Below are 26,766 nucleotides of genomic sequence, written 5' to 3'. Positions count from 1 at the left end.
CTACAAAAGCAAGAGCGAGAACACCGCCCACCCCCATCAGTGTATCCAGACAACAAGCAATCGCGATTGTCCGGGCAGCTTCAAAAGTGAAAGCGAGCACCGCGTTGAATGTAAACAAAGCACGTTGTTGTGCCTGAAGTAGGACAAACTCAATAACGAAAATAGTGCTTACAATACTAAAATAACACGTACCATGTAACAACCGAAGTAAAGGGGCCAGTAGCCATGAAAGGATACAAATGAAGACAAGGCGGTACTGAGGAGGGACTAACAAACAAGCCTATTAAGGAATCAGAAGCCAGCATTTGCGAAGGACAAACACACAAGCCAATTAAAAATTTGGGCGGGGTGGGGCGTGGCTTGCCGACCCAAGATGGTGGACGCACCTTGAAAGTGCTCCCGGACCCCTCCGCCCTGTGGACCATTCTGACCTGAATTTGGACATCTCCTCGTCGCAGCACCTCTGGCTGCAACGTTGGGTGTGGAGAATCCCATGTCTCGCCGCTTTGCTGCTGCGGATCGACCAGCCGTGCTTCGTGGCCAAGGTGGCGGCATCCTCGCCCTGATTGCAGCGCCTGTCACCCCAGGAGCGCTCCAGCTGGCCTCTGCCCATACACCTGAGGGGGCGGTGGGGCCCTCCCGCTGACTGTTCGCCTGGAAGACATCGCTGGGCCGGGACGGTGCCCGTGCCCTTCTCCTCGCTGCGCTCGGCTGGGCCTGGGCGGGAGGAGTCAAAATCGAGACTACCTGGTCCTTGTCCGCTGGCGCGGGCCTGGTGTGCAGCGGCCCAGCTGCCCGAATCTGTGGAGGCAATGGCACTCCGGCCCCCCCAGCGGTCCCGCTGTGGTCCTGGCTGTCATATCGGGCAGCGGAGGCTAGAGGACGGCATCATCTCCCGCCTGTTGTGAGGCGACTCTGCCGCCCGGATCCGGAGGCGTGACGGACCATCAGGCGGGTGAGTCCCGGCAGCGGGGGGTTCCGGGGACATTTGTTGGGGCCCCCACACGCACGGGAGTCTGCCTGGGATGAGGGCTGGCCCCCGGGTGATTTCACACCTCGTTTGGTCCAGCTGGGTCCCCTACCCCCTCCTCTGCGCTTTCTGGGCCTGCTCTCCCGGGCCCGCTAACATCCGGAGGCGGCGGACAGCGGACTCCTGCTGAGGGATACCGCATGCATATACCGGGCTGTGGGGGGCTCGTGTTTGGGCCCCTCGACCGCCATCTTGCCCCCCTTGACTTGTTGCCACATAATCTACAGAGGGCGCTGAGGCTATTGCAGGGCCCTCTCCGGCCGGACCCTGAGGCTCTGGTTCCGCCACGCCTTCTCCAGGGTGGGAGACGTCGACTGCAGGGGCATTCGGCCGCACACACCGAGCGGTGCCCGGCAGTCTGTAGGGACCTCCGCCAGTGGCCCCTCGTCCCGCATCCATTTGAGCCACGGGCCCATCCTGTGGGGGCCGGGGCTATGGCGTGGCCCCCTCCCCGGTACTGCCACTCATTGGGGCGGGGGCCTAGGGGGCGGATTCGGCCACAGGCCTCGAGCGGCGCCGGACAGTGGGAGTGCCTCTTCCGCCAGCCCCTCCGACCCCTTTGCTGCCGCTCAGCCCAAGTGATGCCTGGGGTAATCTACGGGCTGTGCAGGTGGGGGCCTCCTTGCGATCCTGGCCCAGCATTCTCTCTGTTATGTTATGTTAATTGTAGTTTGTAAAGCGCTTAATACCAGCAGGTCTCTAAGCGCTGAGAGCAGAACTACGGCAGTACCAGGGTGTGGGAGTATCGCGAGAAGGGGCATTAGGCCCAGGATTCCATGAATAAGAGGGTCTGAAGGACAGGAGACCACTTTCAGAACGCAACTCACCTGGCAGTCTGTAAGAGTGGAAAAGGCTCGACCCCCTTTCGAGGAGTAGTGGAAGCGTGGGCATTTTAATAGACCCTCTGTGGAAGACCTGAGAGTGCGACAGGGGGTGTAAGTTGTCAGGCGTTCCTTAATGTATTTGGGGGCTTGCCCAAACAAAGCCTTATGTGTAATGCAGAGGCCTTTAAATTTGGCCCTCTGCTTGATGGGTAGCCAGTGCAGTTGTTGAAGTAGGGGGGTAGCCCGAGTGTGTCTGGGTAGATTAAAAATCAACCTGGCTGCATCGTTCATAATCACCTGGAGTCTGTGCAGTAGAGAAGTTGGCAGTCCAATATAAAGTGAATTACCGTACGCGCTAGAGGACTTATCTGGTAACCCTGAAGTGGACGGAGCGCCTGGTAAAGGGCTCCTAACTTTGGTACTCTGCTATCATTCTGTTAACTAGCAGTATTTGTGGAATTTTGCGGAAATCTATGTGAAATCTATGTGATGCTCACAGCCTGATTCTGATTGCACATTTTTAAAAAAAAATAGTATTTTAAAATCGTCGTTGTCATACTGTGATTCTCAGTTTTAAAAATAGCACTTACTCAATTTCCACCCTCACTCGCACACCAGCACAGGTCAGCGTCTTCCCCGGTCCACCACGGATTGTTCCGGTTGAGTGGAGGGGAGGCTAACGCAGACCGGAAGTGCTTCAAATCGGCACAGGGAAGGTTAGCGGTCTAGCTGCCTAACCAACTGCTTAAAACCCCATGCTTGCCTCGACGCGCAGCGGACGCGCTAGAGGACTTATCTGGTAACCCTGGAGTGGACGGAGCGCCTGGTAAAGGGCTCCTAACTTTGGTACTCTGCTATCATTCTGTTAACTAGCAGTATTTGTGGAATTTTGCGGAAATCTATATGAAATCTATGTGATGCTCACAGCCTGATTCTGATTGCACCTTTTTAAAAAAAAAAATTGTATTTTAAAATCGTCGTTGTCATACTGTGATTTCAGTTTTAAAAATAGCACTTACTCAATTTCCACCCTCACTCGCACACAGGCACAGGTCAGCGTCTTCCCCGGTCCACCACGGATTGTTCCGGTTGAGTGGAGGGAAGGCTAACGCAGACCGGAAGTGCTTCAAATGGCACAGGGAAGGTTAGCAGTTTAGCTGCCCAACCAACTGCTTAAAACCCCATGCTTGCCTCGACGCGCAGCGGACGCGCGCAGCGGGCGCGCCTAAGGCGTGCCAAAGGCAAGCCCGTCTGCGCCCGTCCGCGCCAGACCGGGCCCAGGGGCCAGTCCGAATGCCCCAGCTTCCCCCCTCCCCCTCCGATACTCTAGGGAACACCTACTCCACCTATCCAACACTCTTAAGCCCTCATGTTCCCACTCCCTCACCGTCGAAAAACTGCACTACAAATGTGCTCACTGCCCCTATGAACTCCCAAAAAGGACAACTCCCCACCTAACAGGGAATCCATTCAAAATGGCACTTCTAAACTGTCGTTCCTTACCGAAACACAGTACAGAAATAAACCTGCTATTATACGACTCAGAACTCGATGTCCTGTTCCTTACGGAAACATGGCTAACCCCAAGCTCAGACCCTGACATCGTCCAGGCTCTACCTCCTGGATACTTGATTCAGCGCTTAGATAGAACTAGCAACGAAGGCGGCGGGATCGCAATCATCTATAAAAACCACCTACTCTGTCGTATCCTGGACAGCCCTCTCCTAGATTGCGAAAACGCCCAATTCACCATTGAATTTACTCCCTCACTTTCTTTCTCTGGCATCCTCATATATCGCCCCCCTTGAGCACAGGGCCGATTCCGCACCTCCCTACTAGAATCTGTCTTCTCCCTGGCCAGTACCGCACCTAATTTCAACCTTCTCGGAGATTTTAATCTCCACTTTGAGAACTCGTCAAACACTGCAGCTGACGATCTCACACAAGATCTAGCAGCCTACCAGTTACACCTAAAGATTCACCAAGCAACACACATTAAAGGTCACCTCCTCGACCCAATCTTCTCTAATATAACTCAGTTAGAATGTAGGGCTCCCATCCCCCTTCCTTGGTCAGACCATTTTCTAGTCCTGCTCATCTGGCACCCGCCCACCACAGGTCCCCATCAACCACTACCTCGCACCCAAGCTCGGCCCTGGCCAAAACTAAACATAGAAGATTGTACGCGCGCACCAGAAGCATCTGAACCCAGCCACGACCCCGACCCCTCAGCTGCAAACAATAAATTCTCCTCATGGATCGAGAACACGCTAGACCTAGTACTTCCAAAAAAAGACATACAAAAGAAAATTAGACCAAATAAATTCCCCTGGTTTACCCCTGAACTCCGAAAGTTAAAACAACACTGCAAAAAACTTGCAAGAGCTTGGAGGAAAGACTTCGGCAGCGAAACAAAGACCACATACAGGTCTTCTATCGCCTCCTATAAAGCGGCAATAAAATCAACCCAAGCAGCATACTATGAGGAAAAAATCCTCTCCTCATCCAACTCCTTCAGAGAAACTTTCCAAATTGTAAAAAAACTCATGAAAGTTCCCGACCCTCCACCCCCCCGACCCATCCGGCCAGCGATGTGAAGAACTAGCAGATTTTTTCCATACCAAAATTCAAAAAATTCTCAAACACCTCCCACTCAATAACAACGAACCCCACTGTGAACATCACATTTCAACATCTCAGGCCGCCCCTCTTTGCCTGGAATCTTTCATTCCACTTACAGAAGAACTCCTTTCCCCCATCCTAGACTCAATCAAAAGCGGATCCCCACTGGACGCCGCACCACCTAACATCTTGAAGTTAGTAACACCTACTATTATCCCTCCCATCACTAAACTAATCAATGCCTCTCTATCAAAGGGTCTGGTCCCACAAGAATGGAAAAAAGCCATGGTAAAAGCATTACTAAAAAAAAACCACTTAGATCCCACAGAGATGGCTAACTACCGTCCCATCTCCTTACTCCCTGGAGTCAGCAAGATGGCAGAGAAATATGTCAATCGACTGCTCTCCGCATACCTCGAGTCTTCCGGAAGACTTCACTCCTCTCAAACTGGCTTCAGCCCTGGCCAGGGCACGGAAACCGCGCTTATAGCGGTAGTGGAGGAGGCCAGAAAGATCTTAGATTCGGGAGGATCCTCGGCCATTATCCTCCTGGACCTACGTGCAGCCTTCGATACGGTAAACCACTGCACGCTGGTTCACCGTCTCAGAAAGGCAGGAGTAACAGGCACGGCCCTAGCATGGCTGAAATCATTCCTGGAAGAAAGAACCTTCCAGGTGTTTGAAGGCAACACTCGATCCCAACCATTGCCGCTTCAATGTGGGGTTCCCCAGGGTTCGTCCCTGAGCCCCACTCTCTTTAATATTTACATGTCTCCTCTGGCTGAGATAGTAACCCCCTCCGGTGTCAAAATAGTCACCTACGCAGACGACACCCAACTAATCGTAACACTCAATCAGTCGGAACAGTCCTCCACGAATCTGTGCACCTGCCTCACAGAAGTAGACAGTTGGATGAGTGCATCCCACCTCAAACTCAACGGCGAAAAGACTGAGCTCATGCTGCTGGGGAACCAACCATCATTCAACCCCAACTCATTGTGGCCTTCCTGCATGGGACCGGCCCCTACGCCCAAAAAAGAAATAAAAAGCCTTGGTATCTGGCTCGACCACGAGCTCACCTTTAAAACCCAAGCCAGAAAAACCGCTGCTACCTGCCACGGTCTCCTTCGAACCACGCGGAAAATACTGCCCCTCCTACCTGCCCACTCAAGAGATATCGGTTATCGCCAAGCTCCAAATGGTCCAGAACTCGGCAGCAAGACTCCTCACTAAGACAAAAAAAACACTGCTCCGCCAAACCCGCTCTAAAATCACTTCACTGGCTCCCTATACAGGAGAGAATACAATTCAAGGCCCTATGCATCACACACAAAAATCTGTAGGGCAAGGGCCCCCCGATCATTAAGAACTTGATCAAACCATACAAAGCCACCAGAAATCTGCGTTCAGACAATCTCTACCTGACTGATACACCCAGAATCAAGAAGGCGCGGACAGGTGGACGCCTCTTCTCATACAATGCATCTCGGCTCTGGAACGCATTCCCTCCCTCTATCCGCATGGAACCCAACCTCCTCACCTTCCGCAAGCACCTAAAAACCTGGCTATTCCCGTAACGTCATCCTTTCCTCTAGCGATATTCCGCAGCGCTGGGATGCTTCCGGGTAGCCATGTGCTATATAAAAACCTCTTTCATTTCACCGTAGTCGAGCCGGGCCAGGATCAGGGCAGACACAACAGTTCTCATTGATGAGAAGGAGAGGATGGAGGAGAGTCTCCTCAGTCGCCTGAGTAAGCTCACGCAGGTCCCGAAGACGGAGGTGATTTGGTTTGACAGGGAGAGGTTAGCGTCGATTTTGATTCCCAGGCTTTTTACCATAGCGGCTGGTGCGGGGATCGTGCCCAGCTCGTCAGGCCAGAACTGGGAGTTCCAGGGGTTGCTGTTATTGGTGATAGCTAGTACCTCTGTTTTATCTGGGTTGATCTTGAGTGAGTTAGTGGTCATCCACCTGACCACAAATCTCAAGATGTCTTTTACCCTGTCGTGGGCTTGAGGGCTGTTGTCAATTTGGACAATAATTTGTGTGTCGTCCGCATAATTGAAGATTTGGCAGTTCATTGAGGCGAGTTTCTTGATCAGGGGTCCTAGGTAGATGTTAAACAGGAGGGGGGATAGTGCTGATCCCTGCGGAACGCCGCAGGGGATAGACCCCCCTCTCTGACGTCAGATCCCCCATCTGAATTTTGTGGGTGCGATCTGACAAAAATGACCCAATCCAGTGGAGGATCGACCCTCCAATGCCGATGTCTCTTATTCTGTCCAGGAGTTGTGAGTGATTGACCGTATCAAACGCTGCCGATAGGTCAAGAAGGACTAGGACACAGGGTTTTTTGTTATCTGCTCTGGTTCTGATTTCGTCTAGTACAGACAGCATCACCAGTTCTGTACTGTGATGAGCCCTGAAGCCGGCCTGCCTATCCTCAAGCAAGCTGTGGGTCTCCATGAAACTGGAGAGGGTTTGGAGAACGTGTTGCTCCAGTATTTTAGCTAGGGAGGGCAGCTGAGATATGGGTCTAAAATTTTTCATATTAGAGATGTCAGCCCCAGTCTTTTTGAGGAGGGGAATGACTCTAGCTTCTTTGAACTGAGAAGGGACATTCCCTAATTCCAGCGAGAGGTTCATCAGGGCAAGGACTTCTTCCTCAATCGCTGGGAGAGCGAGTTTAAAAATCCTTGGTGGACAAGGGTCTGATGGTGAACCAGATTTAGTTTTTGTTGCGATGGCTCGCAGTGTCTCCAGATCAAGGGGCTGAAAGTAAGAGATCAGCTCAGCTCGCTTTTCTTGTGTCTCCACCTCTGTGTGAAGGGGGAGCTTAAAGGGAGAGTTTTTAATATCCGACAGGATATCTTGAACTTTTTCCGCGAAGAAGGATATAAATTTGTTGCATGATTCCTTACTAGATGGCGCGACTGGCACCTGTTTTTGGCTCAATTCATTGAGAATATTAAATGTTTCTTTTTGTTTGTTGGTGGCCAACCGAATCCTGTTCTCGTAGTGTTTGGCCTTGCTGCTAAGCAAGGTCTTTTTGTAGGCGGCGAGTTTTACCCTATATTCTACACGGGCTTGTGGTTCATAGGCTTTGCGCCATCGTTTTTCATAATGGCGTAGTGTACATTTCAGGACTCGGAGTTCTTCTGAGAACCAGGGGGAGCCTTTTCCCTTTTTTCCTGTTTTTATTCTTCTAGTTGGGGCCAGTATGTTCATGGCAGAAGTAAGCTGACTGCCAATAGAGTCCGTCCATTCTTCCAAATCCAGTGTAATTGGCCTCTTGATGGGGTTACTCCGCAGAGCACTCTCTAGGCTGGGACCCAAGATTTTGTTCCAGCTTCTAACTAGCTTCCAGGTGGAAGGCAGACTGGGGTTTTGTATGGTAGGGGGGAGTAGAAGGTTGATGAAGTAGTGGTCGGACCACCCACAGGGGGAAATGTCCATTAAATTCACGGAGGGAAAAGTGGTCCATGCCAGGTCAAGGGTATGTCCTTTCACGTGGGTGGGGCCGGACACTAGCTGATTAAACCCGAGGGAGGTAAGCATGACCTCAAATTGTTGGGCCTGTGCCCCTCTAGGTATCTGGTCCCAATGGTAGTTAAAATCTCCTACTATCAGGAGCTGTTGGAAGCGTGAGCGGAGGTTAGTAATGCATTCGGTAAAAAGATCAATAGAAGAGGGAGGGCAGTTAGGCGGGCGGTAAACTACTATAATTACTATGTTTGAGGAACTGTTGCAGACTTTTGTGACTAAAATGTCTGCTGCCTCCAAGTTTTCCCCAGACAGCTTCTCAATGGTCATGTGGTTTTTGAAAAGTAGAGCCACCCCTCCGCCTCGCTTCCCTGCGGTCCTGTTATGCCAAAAGGCATCATAGCCATCGGGCAGGGATGCGATTAGCGTGGGTCCCGAGTCCTCGTCGAGCCATGTTTCGGTTAGGGCGAGGATATCAGGGGCGTCCTCTTGCAGGAGGGTAAAGATTTCGGGGGCATGTTTATGTAGTGATCTTGTATTAAGAGTGGAGAGTTTCAAGGGAATGCTAAGCTTCAAATGGGCATGGTCCGTATTGTGCAGAGGAGAGGTGCATCGTAACTCCTTCTCCTTTGAGCTAAGAAGCCCTTCTCTCTGGAGGGTGAGCAAACTATCTGGCTTTAATGGATGAGAGACAGCGCCCAGTGCTTGAAGCTCATTGACCGAGTATTTATAAATAAGGGCAGAGTTTTTGGCCCCTGGGCCCTTTCGGGCGCGGACGGGCGCAGACAGGCTTGCCTTAGGCGCGCCTTTGGCTGCGCGTCCGCTCCAGCGTGCCGCTTTTGTGCTTCTCGTGACCCCTGGCCCCTCCCCTTCAATCCGCCCTGCTGAGCAGCAGCTGAGGCCCCTAAACTCGTGGGGGAAAGCGGGGAAGAGGTGCAGGACCGGTCAGGTGAGCCCTGGGAAGCCAAGTTGCAAGTGCGAGATAATCGTGAGTTTTTTGTTTTGTTTTAAAATACACAGCAATACAGGTACAATTTTAAAAGTAGTGCAAATAAAACCAGCAGGTTTAAAAGCGAGAAACAATACAGTCACTGCCTGGGCTAGCGCGTTCTGCTATCGCTGCGCGTCCGCTCCAGCGTGCCGCTTTTGTGCTCCTCGTGACCCCTGGCCCCTCCCCTTCAATCAGCCCTGCTGAGCAGCAGCTGAGGCCCCTAAACTCGTGGGGGAAAGCGGGGAAGAGGTGCAGGACCGGTCAGGTGAGCCCTGGGAAGCCAAGTTGCAAGTGCGAGATAATCGTGAGTTTTTTGTTTTGTTTTAAAATACACAGCAATACAGGTACAATTTTAAAAGTAGTGTAAATAAAACCAGCAGGTTTAAAAGCGAGTAAAACAATACAGTCACTGCCTGGGCTAGCGCGTTCTGCTATCGCTGCGCGTCCGCTCCAGCGTGCCGCTTTTGTGCTCCTCGTGACCCCTGGCCCCTCCCCTTCAATCAGCCCTGCTGAGCAGCAGCTGAGGCCCCTAAACTCGTGGGGGAAAGCGGGGAAGAGGTGCAGGACCGGTCAGGTGAGCCCTGGGAAGCCAAGTTGCAAGTGCGAGATAATCGTGAGTTGGTTGCTGGAGAGTCATCCTGCCTGAAGAAGTGGTACCTGCTGCGCACAACGTATGACAACGGGCCTGGGTGGGCATCCTCGCTGGCTCTGGTTGTTCCCCCTTACCTGATCTCGGCCCATCCAGGAAGGATCACCGGGCCTCTGCTGCAGGGTCCGCCTGTGGGGACCCTCGGTGTCCCCTGCCCTGCGGAGTGACACCATGAGCAGAACGGACCGACTGCCCAAGAGCCCTGCTACTCAAACCAAAATGGACAGTTTCACCACCGCGGATGTGGGGGCGACCGGGGGCACCACGGACCAAGGACCTCCGCCGCCCGCGGATTTGTCCACAATCCTACAGGCCATCCACGCCTCCCAATCCTCAGTGGAGGGCAAGATCGCGGTGGTGCGAGTGGACATGACCCTCATCCGGCAGGATCTCCGAAATGCCACGGCCCGGATTACAAAGACTGAAGTCCGGATTTCCACCGTGGAAGACGACGTCCAGCAACTCAAGGGGCAAGTAGCCCGTCTCCAGTCACACACCCAGAAACTACACCGCCGGGCCGAAGATGCGGAAAACAGGTCCCGGCGCAACAACCTCCGCCTGGTTGGCTTTCTGTAGGGAGCGAAACAGGGCCGTACGGTGGACTTCCTGGAGAAATGGTTGCGGTCGTGGGTCTCGGAGGGCTCCCTCTCCCCATGGTTCGCGACTGAGCGGGCACACCATTCTCTCGCCCCCAAACTGCCACCGGGTGCGGCCCACCGACCGATCATCATGCGGGTCCTCCACTTTAGGGCCGGGATGCTATCCTGGCTGACTCCCGCAAACAGCAACAGCTCCACTATGACAACCACGCGATCATGATCTTCCCGGACTACACCCGTGAGGTCCAGAGTCAGCGCCGCTCATTAGGCGACGTCAAACAAAAAGAGCACTCAACATCCAATATAGGCTACTTTTTCCAGCACGCCTGCGAGTGGTGTTCGCTAACAAGACTCTGTTCTTAGACACTCCTCCTGGGGCTTCGCCCCGGTACTCATTGCTGGACCTCCCAGATACAGATCTTTCCCGTAGTCCAACGCTCCTGAGAGACTCTGCTTGAACTTGTCTCTGCCTGCCGGGCTTGGCTCCGCAGCCGGAGACTGTACTTGGACTTGTATTGTTATTGTTTTTCTTCCCAAAGGACTTGAGTATGTATATCCTGTCAAGAGGAGGGGTCCTCCACGCTTTCCCATTTCCAAGCGTTCTAGTTTGGTCTTTGGTTCACTTGTTTCTTGTTAGGGCGACAGATGCTTCTGTTCCTAAAGTGTAGGGTGGGGGGTGGGGGACGGGATGGGGCGGGGGGACCGTTGTCCCGAGTTTGTTTTTCAATTTGTTTCAGTCATTCTTCAATTTTGTCGCACCAGCACTCACATGGCACCCCGATCTGCACCCGGTGGGATGCATTGACTTCTCTCTGGACACCTAACCAGGCCCTCTGGCGAACCAGTTTGGGGGCCATACCTCCCGTTTGGATGTCCCCGCCACGTGGACACACTCTGCCACTATGCCTGACACACCTCTGCTAAGGGCCACCATGCACCTCATGTCCTGGAATGTTAATGGTCTCCTGGATCGTTTTAAATGCATGGCCATACTACGGAATGCACAACACCTGGGGGCAGACATCCTATTGCTACAAGAGACGCACTTGCTGGGTAACCATTGCCCCTTCTTAACACGTTACGGTTACAATAGGATCTGGCACTCGGGATTCACTCGAGGTTCCGGGGGGGGGGGGGGGTGGCGATCCTAGCGAAACGGTCTCTTCCTCTTGTGACGGCACGGGTCGTCCATGACGCCCAGGGCACCTTTGTGGCCATTAGTGGCACCCTGAACGGTAACCCCCTCAACCTTGTGTTGCTCTATTCCCCTCCCTCAATGTTAACTGCGACCCTATCCAAATCTGCAGACCTCCTAGCGCCCCTACCCCTGGGTCCCACTTTCCTTGGTGGCGACTTTAACGCGGTCTCTTCACCTGCCCTAGATACGACTGGTCCCCCTTCCCCTGGTAGACTTGTACAGGCGAAACAGTTGGCGACTTGGTTCAAATCGTTGGGCCTTTGTGATGCAGGGCGTATTTGGCACCCACACTCTAGACCAGAGGTCTTCAAACTGTGGGGCGCGACCCCTAGGGGGGGTCGTGGAGTCCTAGGAAGGGGGTCGCAGATTCCCCAGCTTCACTTATCCCTGTAAAAAGACAGCCGTCCTGGGACGGCTAATTGAGATCGTTATCAGCTACTTGCCTGAATGAAAGGCAAACGCGCCGGTTCTATGCAACTGTAAAGGATGCTTGGGAGCAGTTCTGGCTCTTTGTGAAGACAAAGAAGTGTGTTTTTTTTTAGTTGAAGTGCAAAGAGTTAACTACTGGGCTGGGAAGTTCTTGCTTTTAATTTTAACTGCATTTACACAGCCCTTAGTGCCCCTAAAGAGGTATTGAAGGGACAGTTATGTAAAACAACAGAAAACTGCATTACATACGCTCTGGTATTATTAAAACCTACATTTTGAAAGCACCATTTTATTGTAAAACTATTCACACTTTTGCAGCATTGTATCTTACCCTGTGTGCAAAGCAAGTATTACAAATGTATTTACATATTCACAGTGCTTTCCGTCACAGGCTGTGACTTTGTAGCACTAAAAATACACATCACTATTCTCCACTGCACCAATCAAGATTTAATTCTGTGGTTCTCTGGTTACACACAGACCGCTGTAGTGCATTAACTAGTAGATGTTTCATAATGTGCTACAGTCCATTTCCCACTGAGCAATAACTTATTTCATTTATTTTTCATTTATACTGCCGATTATTTTATATGTAGATACCTGAAGGTGAACGACCTAAAAAACGTACAGAATATTTTGGGCTTATTTATGAGAAGCTTGCATTGCCAGCGCATCACTTCCTTTGATGCTCCGGTGGCGCAACCATCTCAACCATACCTATGAGGCAGTGCACAGTCACCCAGCATGGCTTTGCATTGCCTCATAGATATGGAGTAATCAGTAAGACATAGCAGCGCAAGTCACTGTGTTGCCTTACTCTGCGTCAAGGAGGTGTTAGATGGGCTTTGCGTGGGGTTCCCACGCAAAGACCATGGATTTTGATGCTGCCCCATATTTACAAAATCACGTAAACCAGGGGCAGCTCCAAAAACTGACGCCTCTCCAGTGGAGGCGTAACGAGGAGAAATGTTTTAATTTCTCCTCGTTTTTTCCTCTTTCCATGTGTGCTGCATTCTGCAGCTCTCATAGAAATAGGAAAACGCCCCTCAGGACTGTTTTGGTGAAGGAAGGTGCCTCTTCCCGTATAAAAACAATTCTGCCTACGTTGGTGCTAGGCAGCAATTTGGGAAGGGAAAAGGACTGGAATGCACTGTATTTCATAATTACAGTGTATTCCTGCCCTTTCACATTGGCATTGGGCAGCGCCGCAAGAAGACTTGTAGCGCCGTTCTATGCCAATTCCTCATAAATAAGGCTTTTTGTTTTTAGCTACACCTTTGGCTACACCCCTACACTCAATGACCTTTGGTTTGCTAAACACTGTTTAATACAATTTCCCCACCGTAAAAATATTTGCTGTGGTAATTGGGGGCTGTTAGAAATGGGGGTCTCTAGTTGGCAATGCTTTGCACCTTTGTCCAAGTAGGGACCCTTTCTTCTAGTCAGGGTAAGAGGCATACACTACTGAAATGACCCCTGCTCACTCCCTTGGTAGCTTGGCACGAGCAGTCAGGCTTATTTCAGAGGCAGTGTGTAAAGGATTTTCACATAACCAACAGCAATACACTGAAAACACTACAAAAGGACACCACACCGGTTTAGAAAAATATTCAATTCTTTATATATTCAAAACAAGGCTAAAACGATAAAAATCCAACATACAGTACTTAAAAGTATGCACTTTGCGGGTAGCTGGCGTCGGTCGGTTGGTCCAGACTGCAGTGTGGGATGGGGCAGTGTGTCGCAAGACTTACGAGCAGTGCCCCCAAGCCACGGTGCGGTCACGGTTGTCGAAGTCAGTGACGTGTCGTGAGACCAGGACGGCGAAATGAAGCAAGGCGGTGCGGAGTGCAGTGCCCTCAGGTCACGGTGCAAGCAACAGCTCGGCGATCGTCATCAGTGAGTCCAGGGTGGCGGTGTAAGATGCAGCGGTGCCCCCTGCGGTGCCTTCAGGGCATGGAGCCAGCGGCAGAGTCAGTGACAGAGTCGGTTGCTTTCCCCCTTCTTTTGCAACTGAAACCACGGTTCCAGAGGCAGTACCCAGAGGTCAGTGAAGACTTTTCAGTCCCTGAGACTTCAAAACAGGAGGCAACAAGTAAAGAAAATTCAGACCAGTCCTTTCACTTCCCAAGGCAGAAGCAGCAACTGCAGGACAAACCAACAAAGCAACAACACAGCAACGTTGCAGTACTCCTCTTGGCAGTTCTTCCAGCTCTTCTTGGCAGGTTCCTTGATTCCAGCGAGTTCTACAGTTCTAGGTTCTGGACCCCAATATTTATACTCAGTTTCTCTTTGTGCTTTTGGGCAGAGAGTGCCTGTGCCCAGCCCAAACCAGCTCCATCCTCTCTGGTCCAGCTTCCTGGCAGGAGGTGAAGACAGCATTGTCCAAGGCAGACCAGACCCAATCATGTGCAAGATAATCTCCTCCCACTACTATAAATACAGCCCAGGTCTATTCAGTTCAGCCCTGACTCATCCAGGAAAGGAAGGACACACCTTGACCTCCCCATTAGCTGTCTGATGAGAATGCACATCCCCAGCCCCTGTCACTCCAAAGTCAGACAGTCAATCCACAAACCCAGCAGAGGCACACAGGATGGCTAAGCAAGAAAATGCCTACTTTCTAAAAGAGGTATTTTCAAACACAGAACATAAAAATCATCTTTACTAAATGATGCATTTTTATATTCTGAGTTCAGGCATGCTAAACCCCATTTCTCTATCTTGTCCCAATGGGAAGATATGCTCATAAGATGTTATAAGTAAACTCCCATTATCCTATGAGACAGATAGCCTTTCCATAGTGAAAAATGAAACACACTGTAACTCACTACCAGGACATGTCACGCACACCAGCACATGCCATACCCTTAATATACACGGCACCCTGCCTACAGGGGTACCTTGGGCCTACCTTAGGGGTGACATACATGTAAGAAAAGTGAAGATTAGGGCTTGGCAAGTGGGTGCACTTGCTAGGTCGACATGGCAGTTACAAACCGTGCAGACTCTGCAATGGCAGGTCTGATAACCCTTTTCAGGGCTGCATGGGTGAGTGACACAATCAGTACTGCAGGCCCACCAGCAGCATTTGATTTACAGGCCCCGGTACCCTCAGTGCACTTTACTAGGGACTTACTAGTAAGTCAAACATGCCAATCATGGAAACACCAATCCATAATACAATTTACAAAAGGAGCACTTGCACTTTAACACTGAACAGCAGTGAGAAAGTGCGCAGAGACACTGAACCAGCAAAAACAGAGTCAAAACTAGGTCAGAAAGGAAAAAACAGGAGAAACATGCCAAAAGATGGCAGGTATAACAGGGGCATTTATACTTATCGATAGATGTTGATGAGGAGAACCAGTTTCTAGAAAATATTGTCCGAAGGGGTCCTTACACCTAAGAAGGTTTGACAAGGGGGTCTCGACATCAAAAAGTTTGAAGACCACTGCGAGTTCACACAAACCTCAGTGGTGCATCATACGAAGGCACGTATTGACACCTTTTTCGTCCCATCGACGGACTGTCTCTTGCTTCGGGATGTCTCTATCCTTCCTCGGGGTATTTCTGACCACTCCCCGGTAATGATTCACACGGGACCTCCTCCCGCTCAACTGCGTCAGACGTGGAGAATAAATGCCTGGTTTCTTCAGGACAAGGAGTTCTGGAAGGTGGTGGGGCGGGAACTCAAACAATACTTTCTATCCAACGACGGATCCGTTTCCTCCCCGGGTACCCTGTGGGAGGCTGGCAAGGCTACAATTAGGGAGATCGCCAAGGGCCAGCTCAAGCTCCAGCAGCAGGCTCAACTGGCGCAAATTAACTCACAGGAGGCGCAGGCCTTGCGCCTTGAGCGCGCGTCCGCCCGATCCCCGGATGCATCAGACGTGAGACTCCTTGCTCATCTCCGTTCGGAGATTAAGCAACTGTCGCTGGAAGCGGCCAAACTCCTTTGGCGCTCATTCGTGGCCAGGATATATGTTTGGGGTGACAAAAATGGCTCGCTCCTCCACCGCTTAGCCACATACCCTAGGGCAAATCGCATAATCCCAGAAATCCTGGCATAGGATGGTTCGGTATGTCGCGCCCCAGCGGAGATGGCCCGCGCCTTTGCTTCATATTACCGCCAATTGTACAAAGCCAGAATTCCAACCCTCTCCCTTGCAGGTCTATTGGAGGTCGGGAACAGCCAAACCCCGCGCCTAGACCCCATCATTCAAGACAATCTAGATCGCCCCATCACCCATGAAGAAATTGGGAGGCGATCACCCAGACGGCCTTCCTCAGGAATATTATGCTCACTACCGGGAAACTCTCACCCCTCATCTTGAGGAACTGTTTTGGGAGGCCGTTGACAAAGGTTCCTTTCCCCAGGAAGCAGACAAGGCCACCATCTTGTTCCTTCCTAAGTCCCAGCCGCCCTCGCCACGCTGTGCTGAGTATCGCCCTATCTCCCTCATTAACACTGACATAAAATTGTTCCTTGCCCAGTGGCTCAAACCCCATCTATCCGTGCTGGTTCACCCCGACCAGTGTGGGTTCATGCCCTCACGTGGTAGCCGGCACTGCCTCCGTAGACTGCAATTGGCCTTGGCCCACCGCCACCTCCTTACCCCTTATCTAGCCATTCTTCTTGTAGACTTTGAGAAGGCCTTTGATTCGGTGGATTGGGGGTTTCTGATGGAAGTTCTTGAGGAGATGGGGTTCGGTCCCCGCTTTCGGGCCATGGTCAGGGTTCTTTACGCTCATCCACAGGCTCAGGCCCTGGTGAATGGGGTCCTATCGGAGCCCTTTCGGTCCGCCGGGGAACAAGGCAGGGCTGTCCCCTTCCTCCCCTGCTCTTCGCTTTGGTCATGGAGCCCTTAGCATCCTTGATACGCTCATGTGAACTCGTGCAGGGAAGGGACTGGCCAAACACCGAAACCGGCAAAATCGCCCTTTATGCGGATGATGTCCTCATCTGTTTAGCGGACCCCGCCCGCTCAGGCCCCCACTGTCTCCGCATCCTGCACTCCTTTGAACGGGCCTCTGGCCTTCGGTTGAACCCTGATAAATCGGTCCTAGTTCCCCTCCACCTGTCCCGAGAATGTTTCGACTGGCAGTCCACTATACTGCTCCGCCGTCAATCATTCAAATACCTGGGGATATGGATGACTTTGCTCTCCGAGCTTAGCTGGGACCTCAACATCGCGCCCCTGGTGAGACGGGCAAAAGCGGACCTCCAGAAGTGGCAAACACTACCCCAGAACCTATAGACGACTGGTTCAATCGGGGATGGTCCAACCCGGCCTACAGGCTCGAACTGGGAGAACTGGGCCTAACTAAGGTTTAGTCCATGTTGTACGAGGCTCCTATCCCATCCCACTTACCAGAGGTCATGCGGTCCGCATTATTGGCCTGGCGGCCGCTTTGCGACACACCAAGTGGACACGCACACTGACTCACTGTACACCCCTGTGGCAGGGGACCTGGATCAAAGAGGTTAATGGGCTGAGGGGCTTCCGGGCATGGGACCTCATAGGTATCTCACAGCTAGGCGATGTTTGGGTGGGGGATCACATGCGATCCTTCGAAGACCTTCAAAATAGATACTCCCAGCACCAAGCGCGGTTTTATAGGTACCTGCAATTGCGACATGCTCTTCACACGCACCTCACAACGGGTACATGACTTCCTGACCACAGCCCGCCTGAGGCACAGATCATGTTTGGGGACCTGGGGAAAGGTGGCATTTGCCGCATCAACCGCACACTGATCAATAATACCCCTACTTCCCTGGACCGACTGCAAATTCAATTAGAGGAATAGGTGGGCACCCTGGAGGAGGAGGACTGGCGCGATGCCCTTATGGCCCCTAGGGCGGTCACCACCTCCGCCAGGCTATGTTTGATACAGCTCTACTATTTACATGCAGCCTACCTCACTCCAGTGCGCCTTCACCGAGCGGGATTCCACCCGACCTCCGCATGAACTAGCTGTGGGCACGATCCAGCTGATTTTCTCCACATGGTGTTGGCGTGCCCCCGCCTGTCTCGGTTCTGGGGGGATATCGAGGAAGAACTTACCGAGGTACTGGGGTGGGAGGTTCCTCACAACCCAAAACACACGCTCCTGGGTATTACTGATGGGTTGGATGGGTCTCGGAATGAGAAGTTGTTTTCCACTACGGCAATGGTGGTAGCCAAAAGGGACATAGCGGCCTCCTGGAAATGTTCCGAACCCCTGAGTGTTGGACGCTGGCGGACGGGTGGACTGGTGTGCCACACAAGAAAAAATGATGTACGAGGCACGTGGGTGTCCCAAGAAATATCGTAGGGTCTGGGGGAAATGATTGGGGGGTATGGTTTAGTCCCGAAGGGAATGTCCAAATTCATGTTGTTTTATATCTTTTATTGTCTGCATACTGGGTTGCACAAAAACTTGTCTGTAATCCTGCACTTTTATGGTGTTGTGAGGATTGGCTGGTGTCCTTTGTCAAATCATTAAAATCAATAAAAATTTGTTTATCAAAAAAAAATGTGGACGGGGAGTGGGCGGGGCTTCTCTTCCGTACTCTACTACTGCAGATCGCTGGCTCAGGCTCGACCTAAAAAAAGGAGTGCACACAAGAACACGTTAATTAGAGAACGCGGAAAACCACGTGTAGCAGGGGGAGTCGGCAGGGAGGATTCAAAATAACAAAAGGCAGGATTAATTAGACATGCACACCAAACAGAAGCATGCATTTCTAAAAGGCAGAAACGGGAACAAATTAAAAAAGAGGCAGAGCTTCAATCCACTGTGTACATTACGGCATGCCTCGCAGAGCAGCGCATGCGCTACTCAGGCTTGACCTAAAAAGCGTACATGAGACCATCTGCTCTAAATAAGGCGAACTGTTCGATGTACTTACACAGACAGCCCAAGTTCATCATGCCGTCAGTGTAAGGTTTCAGCTGGTGAAACCAGCCGGGCACCCCGGTAGAAACTTCAGTCTGCACAACTCCAAACAGAGTGGGCAGATAGTAAGCCTGCCAGACAGGGGACTCGCTATGTTTGTTGCGGAATACCGGGTCCGTTAAAAGCTAAATGAGGCAGTAGGTTGTTCTCTCCACAGATATGTTGTGCAAAGTTCCTGAACCATGAATGCTGTCACTTTGAAAACATCCAGACCCAATCCAATGGACACATTTTAAGGTGTTTCATGATTCTCTGCAGGAATGGCTCCATAAGAAAAACAAAGAGGAGTGTGAAACGGGGGCAATCCTGCCTCATCCCCCTTCATATTTCCACTGGGGCCAGTTATAGCTGGCTAGTGCCACTGGATTAAATTCCAATTTAATCCTATCAATTCGAGCACACTAGTCATAAACCCCCAATCTACCTAATCAAGTGTCTTCTTGCACCAGGACTGCTTTCTATCACCTCTGCCAGGCCAAGTCTATAAAGTGTAGGACCTTCTTTGTATTGTCCCTTGTGCCTCACTGTTCAAAAAAGCCTGTTTGATCAGCATAGATCAGAGGTAGCTAAAGGTCTACTAGCCCACATTTAATAGAGATATTGGACAATTTGAAACACAAAGTATTATGTATTTGCCCAATTTCAAGATCACTGATATTGTCACTTCGGACATGGTCTGGGTAACCCTCCCGCCCCCATCAAAGGCAATCCTTGGAGGTGAAGGTCTTGTAGAAAGAAACTGTAAGTTTGTCTGGGCCTTGTGCTTTTGCAACTTTCAAGGTACCAGGTTCCCTAAGTACCTCTTTCTCAGCAATCAGCTCCTAAAGTTGCTTATCATCCGACTCATCTAACATGGATAATTCAGTAGAGTGTATGTCCTACTGCCTCACATAGGGATTAGTCGTACGGCCCTGTATGATTTTTGAAAGGGAGAAAGGCTTTAGGCTTTCCCTCTTCGATCGTCATCCTTTACTTCCGGTATTACATCCTTCACTTCCAGGATAAAGCCGTGCATCCTACAGCTCTCAGCTCGTTAGCTAAGAATCCACTTACTGTGTTGCCACCTGTGCCATCACTCTCACGTGAATTATTTGGTCTGACCACCAGGGCAGGTAGGGGAGAATTCCAAGCCCTATCCACCAGTAGGGCCTGCTGGGATTGAGGCTCGAGGGAGCCAGTCCCATAATGGCAGCCCTCCCACTGGAATAACAATCTAAAAGGGAGAACTCCAGAAGGACTTTGTATTGTTGGCATTTTAAGAAATCTGTAATTGGTTTAAATAGTCTTTAGTTTTGCTAATGTGATTGTCATAGATACTGAAAAAGCTGAAGTTGGGCACCCCAGAAGGAGATAGCACCTCCTTGTCAAGCCTTGGACATCAGTGTCCTTTATCTTCAAGGAAAGGGAATCTAAACCACACATCCAGGAGGACTTTTCTGTTTGATGGGAGTGGGGTTCTGTCAATCTTGATCGGGTACCCTGTGACCTTTCCAGAACAGATGAAATACGCCCAGCGCATATTATTCAATGGCTTATTTGTCAATCTCTTACGGCACTCACTAGATGCAAATATTATTGGGTCTAGAAAGGTTGGCACCCCCGAACCGGTGTAGAAGACCTATGGAAAAGTTCAATGGCTTCTTACTCAATCTCTAAAGGCATTCACCAGATGTAAATATTATTGAGTCCGGAAAGGTTGACGTCCCCAAATGATGCAAAAAACCTACGGAAAACCTCCTGATCCAGTCTAGAGCCTGTATTGTGTAGTTCCTACCAATCCGTAGGACCTGCACATTGGTCAGACAACATAAACTAAGGGTTTTGTGTCAAGACCTATTCCAGACACCCCGCAGGATATGTTGGCCTATAGACCAGCTAGCTCACGGTGCCCCCGTAAGACCCCTTAACCTACCAGGAAGAGAATAGTTTCTGTCAACCACTGAACATGACAACCCTGATTCCTCAGGAATCGTGGAAACAGTAAAGAACCTTTGACTCAGTCAGTCGTGCTCACTTATTCTCAGAGAAACATACAGAAAATACACAGTGGGACATTTTCAATAATATTTATTGAACAAACATTATTCTTGCATAAGATACGTGTGCTGCAATGATTAGAAAACGGAAACAGATAAAAGTGATTACAAGCACCAACAGCGTAAATGGTAGATGTAGTTCTACCACGGTGCTAAACAATTGTATATATGCAGGCATATAAACAAGGCAGTAATCTAGTGTACTCCTAATATGCAGACCCTACTCTAAGTGTTCCTAGAGTGTGTGTAGGTGTAGAACCAAGAATCCCCCCAAGGGACGATCCAACTCCATTACCTGATGGGATAGAGTGTAGCACCCCGTCTTGGTCACGAACTGGACACCCCTTATGAGATGTCAGGTTGCTGCCTGATGATTTCTGAGCATGCAAGGACCCTCTGTGTCAGTGGAAGTACCTCCTCTTCTAATCTATCAGGATGCTCATCTTTTATAATAGAAAGCAGCTTTGCGATGGAAGCATTAGATTAGTGATGTTGTGGATATGTAGATAGCACTGTTGCCCCGCGGATAAAGATAGTGATGACATTTGTACATAGTAAGGAATGAGACCTTGTACATGATGTTCAGGGCATTGTGATAATGTTGTGCGAAGCTAGATGTAAAACAAGTTTAGTTTCAGAGAAACTAATCCAACATTCTCTTTGTGCAAATGTATGCAAATGATCACAGCTTGGAAATGTTTTTCGTGAGGATAATGTAAGAAAAAAGCTGATTCACTACATGGGCCTATAACACTTGGGATATTCAAAATTCAAGGAATGTGCAAGTTGAAGAATCCATCAGAAGTCTAGTGATATTCCCCATTTCCCAATGATGGCAGCTGGAGAACATCTCCTGAGCTCACATTCATTAAGGGTATGCCATATCTCCCTGACACCTCACTACCATTGGGAGCTTTAGGATGGGGGAGGGTAGCCCACGAGTTAATGCAGATCTCTATTGTAGAGGTGCTTGCCCTTGTGCATTCAAGGTTCAAAGTGAAACATATAAACTCTGTTCAATCCATTTGTTTAAAAATTTCTTATTTTATTCAATTGTTCCATTTGCTATTTTTATGGTGATTTCATATTCTGTTATTACATCATAACATTTGATTGTTTATAACTGGTCAATTGACACTGCCCAATGCATTTTGGGCGTGAAGCCCTTCCTCAGGGGCTCCGTAGCTGTAATGTTAAGAACATTTTCAGGTTCAGTACAGAGCTAACGTTTTGATTAATAACTTCAATGCATCTCTACTTTCAAAACCATCATTTGTGATGTTAGCTTTGAAAAGGTGATTCAAAAACCAGTGGTGTCTTCATGTGAATTGAAAATCATGAGCGTTTTTAATGGCCATGCTGTCTAGTGTCACCAAGTAGTTTAGATGGAAAGTGACTGTAAAGAAGAGGATCTAATAGGTTTAAAATACACGATTTATGTATTAAACTTTGTGAACATTGCGAGTGATTATGAAGTGTCATGTCAAAGAGTCACCCGTGAGCAGACAAAAGTAACTCATGTGAGTTTATAAAAGAACTAAAATACCCGACGTGTTAAAAAAAGGTTAGCACAAAGTGGACAATAATCGGAAGAGTCTCACGTGTACACTTACACTTGTTACTTTAGCGTTTTGTATCGAGCGAGTAGCCCTTCTGTAACCAAAAGAAATATAAGGGAATTAAAAGAAGGTTCAAAAAGTAAATAAGACACTGCTATCTCTCCTAAAAACCGGTTTGCTTACCTCTGGGTGGATTGAAATCTATTGTTTAAGGTAAATGCGGAGATAAACCTAACGCGGGCTAACGTGGCCTTTAAACTTGATAACGTTTGTTCAACCCGGAAGAGGATCGTGAGCCGGGGATCTGTGAATGGTAATAGAAAGCAGACTGGTCAATGTGTAAAACGGACTACGAAAGCAGACTATCGGATGTGAAACCGTTGCTAACCAAGAATGTAAAATATAACGATAGGCATCATAAATGAAAGTAATTATGTAATGAACGATAAATTTGGTCCCGGCGCATGATATTATTATAGACCAATGGTATCCACGTGTCGCTGTTAAAAATTAAATAGTCTCAAACAGATACCAAAGGATGGTGTCAAATGTATCATATATATCTGTGAAGAAATAAAAAAGATAAATCTGGAAAAGTGCACGAGCGATCATACATGTGCCAGAAATGTGCATATGATGTGTACCAACACGTGATTGTCATACCAAATAAAAAAAGAGAGGCGTGTAACAAATGTGAAGAACATTATGAAAAAATCTGACCGGTACTGGTCTTCCTGGACTACCAAAGTGTATTACACATCAGTTATATGAGAAGGTGTGTCTATAGGTTGTAAAGTAATTGCGGTATACGTCACAGGTCTTATATGGAATAGTAAATATATTACCGCAATATCATAAAGACATTGCATATGTTTGTTTCATTGCTTCATCTGTAAAAGTGCACGAGCGATCGTACATGTGCCAGAAATGTGCATATGATGTGTACCAACACGTGATTGTCATACCAAATGAAAAAAAGGGAGGCGTGTAACAAATGTGAAGAACGTTATGTGAAAATCTGATCGGTGCTGATCTTCCTAGACTGCCAAAGTGTATTACGCATGTTATATGAGAAGGTGTGTCTATAGGTCATAAAGTAATTGCGGTATACGTCACAGGTCTTATATGGAGTAGTAAAGACATTGCATATGTTTGTTTCATTGCTTAAAGAAAACAGTTATAGTCACAGCGTTCATTGAGTCCCTTCGGATTAACCGAATCCATGAGATTGATCCAATGTATTTCTCTTTGTAGTAAATATTGTGTATTATTACGTCCCTGCATGATGGGAACTTGTACCAAAATCAGAAATCGGAGTTGACTGACATTGTGCTGTGCAACATTAAAATGATTTGCAATCGGAGATTTTGAATTCTTTGTCCGGATGTTGCTTTTGTGTTCGTTCAATCGGATACCTCGTAAATGTATAAAAAAATTCAAAGATCGGGGTTACCCAGGTGAAATCCTACAATCAGCTATCGACACGGCGGAAATCAAATCACGCTCAGAACTGCTAAATAAAACACAATCAAGAACAAATGAGAACCGCAATGTATTTGTTTCCAAATTTTCAACCAGGTGTTATCAAATTTAAAAAACCATCCTAAAGTTTTGGCCTATGTTAAGCAATGAACCTGATTTCAAGGGCATATTTAACACACAACCGAGATTTGCTTATATGAGATCAAGAAATATCACACAAATACTTAACAAGCGAATAGATAACAAAGAAATAGATTACAAAGGCACTTTGGCTTGTTTAAACTGCGGCAACTTCAACTCCATAATCAAAGGTATTCAAATCAGGCATCCAGTACGAGGTACCCCAATTAATCTCAGAGTCACAGCAAACTGTAACGGTCAGAATGTGATTTACATGTTAAAATGCCCATGTGGTCTTGTCTACGTGGGAAAAACAGAACGGAAAATCCGCATCCGATTGAACGAACACAAAAGCAACATCCGGACAAAGAATTCAAAATCTCCGATTGCAAATCATTTTAATGTTGCACAGCACAATGTCAGTCAACTCCGATTTCTGATTTTGGAACAAGTTCCCATCATGCAGGGACGTAATAATACACAATATTTACTACAAAGAGAAATACATTGGATCAATCTCATGGATTCGGTTAATCCGAAGGGACTCAATGAACGCTGTGACTATAACTGCTTTCTAAAAGCAATGAAACAAACATATGCAATGTCTTTACTATTCCATATAAGACCTGTGATGTATACCTCAATTACTTTATGACCTATAGACACACCTTCTCATATAACTGATGCGTAATACACTTTGGCAGTCTAGGAAGACCAGCACCGGTCAGATTTTCTCATAATGTTCTTCTTCACATTTGTTACATGACTCCCTTTATTTCTTTTGGTATGACAATCACATGTTGGTACACATCATATGCACATTTCTGGCACATGTACGATCGCTTGTGCACTTTTCCAGATGAAGCAATGAAACAAACATATGCAATGTCTTTATGATATCGCGGTAATGTATTTACTATTCCATATAAGACCTGTGACGTATACCACAATTACGTTACAACCTATAGACACACCTTCTCATATAACTGATGTGTAATACACTTTGGTAGTCCAGGAAGACCAGTACCGGTCAGATTTTTTCATAACGTTCTTCTTCACATTTGTTACATGCCTCTCTTTTTATTTGGTATGACAATCACGTGTTGGTACACATCATATGCATATTTCTGGCACATGTATGATCGTTCGTGCACTTTTCCAGATTTATCTTTTTTATTTCTTTTTAATTTCTTCACGGATATATATGATACATTAGACACCATTCTTTGGTATCTGTTTGAGACTATTTAATTTTTAACAGCGACACGTGGATACCATTGGTCTATAATAATATCATGCGCCGGGACCAAATTTATCGTTCATTACATAATTACTTTCATTTATGATGCCTATCGTTATATTTTACATTCTTGGTTAGCAACGGTTTCACATCCGATAGTCTGCTTTCGTAGTCCGTTTTACACATTGACTAGTCTGCTTTCTATTACTATTCACAGATCCCCGGCTCACGATCCTCTTCCGGGTTGAACAAACGTTATCAAGTTTAAGGGCCGCGTTAGGTTTATCTCCGCATTTACCTTAAACAAGAGATTTCAATCCACCCAGAGGTAAGCAAACCGGTTTTTAGGAGCGATAGCAGCGTCTTATTTACTTTTTGAACCTTCTTTTAATTCCCTTATATTTCTTCCGGTTACAGAAGGGCTACTCGCTCGATACAAAACGCTAAAGTAACAAGCGTAAGTGTACACGTGAGACTCTTTCGATTATTGGCCACTTTGTGCTAACCTTTTTTTAACACATGTTGTGTATTTCTGTTCTTTTATAAACTCACATGAGTTACTTTTGTCTGCTAACGGGTGACTCTTTGACATGACACTTCATAATCACTCGCAATGTTCACAAAGTTTAATACATAAATCGTGTATTTTAAACCTATTAGATCCTCTTCTTTAAGTCACTTGCCATCTAAACTACTTGGTGACACTAGACAGCATGGCCATTAAAAACGCTCATTTTCAATTCACATGAAGACACCACTGGTTTTTGAATCGCCTTTTCAAATCTAACATCACAAATGATGGTTTTGAAAGTAGAGATGCATTGAAGTCATTAATCAAAACGTTAGCTCTGTACTGAACCAGAATATTTTCTTAACATTACAGCTACGGAGCCCCTGAGGAAGGGCTTCATGCCCGAAATGCATTGGGTAGTGTCAATTGACCAGTTATAAACAATCAAATGTTATGATGTAATAACAGAATATGAAATCACCAGAAAAATCGCAAATGGAACAATTGAATAAAATAAGACCTTTTCAAACAAATGGATTGAACAGAGTTTATATGTTTCACTTTGAACCTTGAGTGCACGAGGGCAAGCACCTCTACAATAGAGATCTGCATTAACTCATAGACTTGATTTTATCCCCATTCCCAGGAGGCATTAACCTGAGTGCACCATTTACCCAATTTACACTCAATCAAGTGAGTACTATACTACGAAGTGCGCCACACTGAATTTATTCTTAAGGAGGGTAGCCCACCTCATTTCTTTTATGTAATTATAGGTTTGTGCGCTTCTCCATCTGCAGTTGTGCTGAATAAATTCTTATGTGCACCCCCACTGGGCCTGAAGAAGTCCTCCTGGAGCCAAGTCTCACCCACCGCCACCAGTCTCACAATTTTCTCTGTCCTCTATTTAAGGTCACCAGGGGAGCAAGCTCTGCCCTGAAATCAACTACCCCAAGGTAGCTCGATCACTTTCTCAACCCACGGAATCTTCTGCCCCAACGGGCCTTTCGACTTTGCATCATGAAGAATATGATCATTTATATATAAGA

At 48.2% G+C, this 26,766-nt stretch overlaps 1 long non-coding RNA gene across 1 annotated transcript in view; it reads left to right on the top strand.

Annotated features, from left to right (window-relative positions):
- The first annotated feature begins 359 nt into the window (after positions 1 to 359).
- Positions 360 to 26,766, top strand: part of LOC146869854 (uncharacterized) — a 102,099-nt gene continuing 75,692 nt past the window's right edge. Inside the window, exon 1 of the long non-coding RNA XR_014967944.1 lies at positions 360 to 955. This is a non-coding gene — a long non-coding RNA (uncharacterized LOC146869854). The remainder of the gene's footprint in view (positions 956 to 26,766) is intronic.

The sequence above is a fragment of the Triturus cristatus genome, chromosome 1_1 (assembly GCF_964204655.1).
Source record: "Triturus cristatus chromosome 1_1, aTriCri1.1, whole genome shotgun sequence".
NCBI classification, from domain to species: domain Eukaryota; kingdom Metazoa; phylum Chordata; class Amphibia; order Caudata; family Salamandridae; genus Triturus; species Triturus cristatus.
This window is presented reverse-complemented; position numbering and strand designations above follow the sequence as displayed.